This window comes from Orcinus orca, chromosome X (genome assembly GCF_937001465.1).
Source record: "Orcinus orca chromosome X, mOrcOrc1.1, whole genome shotgun sequence".
NCBI lineage: Eukaryota > Metazoa > Chordata > Mammalia > Artiodactyla > Delphinidae > Orcinus > Orcinus orca.
The window spans coordinates 3,542,259-3,545,867 of record NC_064580.1 but is presented as its reverse complement, the minus strand read 5'-3'; positions in this window follow the sequence as shown (position 1 = coordinate 3,545,867).

Genomic DNA, 3,609 nt, shown 5'->3' with positions numbered 1-3,609 from the left:
TCCAGACCCGCAGGCTCAGTAGTTGTGGCTCACGGGCCTAGTTGCTCCGCGGCATGTGGGATCTTCCCAGACCAGGGCTCGAACCCGTGTCCCCTGCATTAGCAGGCAGATTCTCAACCACTGCGCCACCAGGGAAGCCCCAAGCTGCCTTTCTTAATTGGAGAGAAAGAAGAACTTAAAGGGAAAACTACCAGCAAAGATTCACAATGGAAATGACATCTTACCAGCATTTACTGAATCCCTGTGCTTTAAGGAAAATGATTTCCAGGCATAAGAATTTTTCATGACCTTAGTTGTCATGAAGTTGTTATAAGAATAATGTACAATTCTGAATGCTCAAACAGAATTTTCTAAAGCTGGATGTTTCTTAGGTAGAAATCTTAGGTAGAATCTGATACCAGTGGATTCTTTCTTTGGTTCCTGGTGGGTACCAGAGTGATGGGCTGTCTTTTTGTTGTGTTGATGTTGCATTTTAGACTGTCTACCAGGTTCTGTTTAAGAGTATTGAACCAATAGATAAAATGTCTATTGTAAGTAGTTTTAACTGGGTTCCACTTTACTTTGGACCGTTTTGATATTGTGTCCACTTCCTTGAGTTGCTTCGTATTATAGCTTCTCACCATATTAAAATCAGACACAGTTAGATAATTCAGTTTCAGTTAGTTGGATTAACATGATGGTACAAAAGCAATACTTAAATGTGTCCCTCTTAGAGTTGACCAGCACACCATACGGTCAATGATCTCCATGATTGTGATGCCGAGTTATCAAGAATACATGAAATTAAACTGGAAGGAAGCCTAAATGTCCATCAGAAACATTTTGTTCCATGAAAGAAGGCAGATACAAAAGAATACCTACTAGGTGATTCTACTAAGTTCAAGATCAGGTGAGACTAAGCCATGATTATCTTGAGATATAAAATTTTTTGGAAGTGGCCAGGAAGAACCTTCCTGGGATGATGGAAATATTTTATATTTTATTCTGTTGATGCATCCATGGTTACATCTGTTTGTCCTAATTCATGAAGCTGCATACTTAAGATGTATGCATTCTATTGTGCATATATTGTATCTTCTTGAAATTCCATTATTTTTTAAAGATAATAAGTTAGCATCTGCTAAAATGTATCTATGGAAGCAGCAATTCCACAGGGTTTTAATAGGTGTTATGCAATATATTTCAGGTATCAAATCACACCCAGTGGGATTAGTGTGCCCGACAATACAATTTGGGAAACACTCATTTAAATGGCTCTGAGTATTTAAAGAAGATATTAAATTATAACCTAGTTTTTAAGAAGTGTTTCCCTTCAAAATGGTTTGATTTTGGAAAACTGGCTTGGGTGGAAGGGTTCAGTGATGAATGATTAAAAATGACACATTCCTGCAGAAAGATGGAGGAGAGATTTTAAATTTTACTCTTTGAACTATAAAACTCATTCTTAAAGTAAATCTCAGTGAACAGAACTGATCAAACGGTGGTACAAAATTCTTTATTTGCTTCATCCACTAACTTAACAGGACATATATAATAGACTGGTATAAAAAAATCTGGTGGCTTATTTTCTTAATGATGCTACAAAAATCTATTTTTCTCTCTTAAAATTCACTGAGAACCGCACACGCTCTGGCACAAGAAAAGGTGATTTGCCGATTCTTGACATGGACACCAGTAACGACACACCTGGAAATGTATGACATAATGAAATGTCATAGAGTGCCTCATACATATCGAAATGCATGGCATGACTCAATTGCTAATCTAATTTGAATATCTTACCTATGTCGCCTGAAGAAAATGCACAACCTAAAAGTTGAGAATTATGTTTTATTAGGCAGGCATCCTGAGGACTTAAACCTGGGAGGAACCAGGATATATAGGAATTTTTGCAACTAGGTACTTGGAACATTAAAAGAGTACTGTTTTGGGGGGTGTTTTTGTTTTTGTTTGTCTTGTTTTTTTAGTGCAAGCATTTTTATTTTTGCAACAAGCACAATAATGGTACTTAATTGAAAAGCAGTGAGGACAGACATATAGAGAGTATATGCAAGAAAACTCACAACCAAAGAGAGATGTCATATTCTCTTCCTTACTTTCCTTTGACCATGGGCAAAAGGAGCAGGCAGTTCACTTCTGCCTTTGTGTAAAGCCGATTGGGAGATAAGAAACAGTGTAGAGCCTATTACCTTGAGAGTTTGAAAAGATTACTGTTATTTAAAGAAAAACCAGACATCTCAAGCTAATGAATTTAGCACTTTCTATGTATGGGAAGATGCAAGATTGTGGTCTCGTTGAAATCATTACTTTGATATGCACCTTACCTATCGAGGGCCGGTACCCTGCTTTTCTCCATCCTGAATCCCCTCAGGGGGCACAGCTGGGGGAGGCTGCAGTGGCTGAGGGCTTGGTGGCTGCAACATCCTTTGTTTACTCATATGACAGGTGACATTTTTCTGTCCATACCTACAATGTCATGAGAGCCTAGAAAAATACTATCTTTCCATTTTGTAGACATCTTAAATAAGTGTAATTATTGGGGGAGAAAAATGTGAAACTTTCAACTCCTTAGAAACTATTACATAACATTGTGGGTCTCCTGAGAGCATCTTAAATTGGAGGATTCTGTGATATGATGGGTTAAATCTGTAGTGGTTCAGTTTTTAAGCCTACTCATTTCATGAAAATTCATGGAGGTGGATTTTTTCCCCTTAAACTCTCAGTACATGCTAAATCTGAAACCTTCAAGGCTTCCAAATGAGACCAAAATGCTTTGCGACACATTCTCAGCAAAGCCATGTGGGGTGAGGAGTATGACAGACCCTTTTAACTTAATGATCTTTGTGTTGCCTCCTGCCGCTTGTCTCAATAGATTTTTCTCTGACGTTTGTAACTAGGACTGCAGTTCCATTTTTGTCTGCCGCAGGTACATAGGTCTGTTATTTATACCAGCTACAGCCTGCACTTGGAAAGAGGTCAGGGATCCATTCTCCCTGGAGTCTAAACACCCAGCTTACTCAGAAGTGATTAGTGATATCATAGTTGTCGTCACAAATTCAACAAGAAACCATTTAAGTCCTGTGGCTTCTTTTAGCATCAAATTAGAATCAAATGAAATATACGAGGCTGACATTTCTTGAATAAAAGTGCGATATAATCTAATAGAATTTGAATTCTGGAGCTAAACTCCTTCCCACCAATTCCCAGTAATTCCATCCATCTTTTGGCTCTGGGTTGACCCATAAAGACCGTAGTCATCTTTATTGTTTTTTTTTAACTCCTAAAACACAGCAGATCATGCCAATAGGTAAAAGAGTGTGTTTTATGAATCATTTGAAGAAAAATATAAACCAATGAAGCATGGAAACTTCCCCAAAGATATTGGTAGGATTCCGACTGGATTTTTTTTTTTTTTTCCTATTTGCAAGCTACTTCTCATTCTAAAATCTCAGATACATCACAGTAGTTACACTCCGTTTACCTTTGGTTCTTAAATAGAATTTGTACTAGGTATTAAACCTTTTTTCTTTCATTGCCTTGTGTTTGAAAGAGGTAATTTGCTTTCAGGTTTTATCAAAAGCTATTGAATGTTAGGGGACTTCCCTGGTG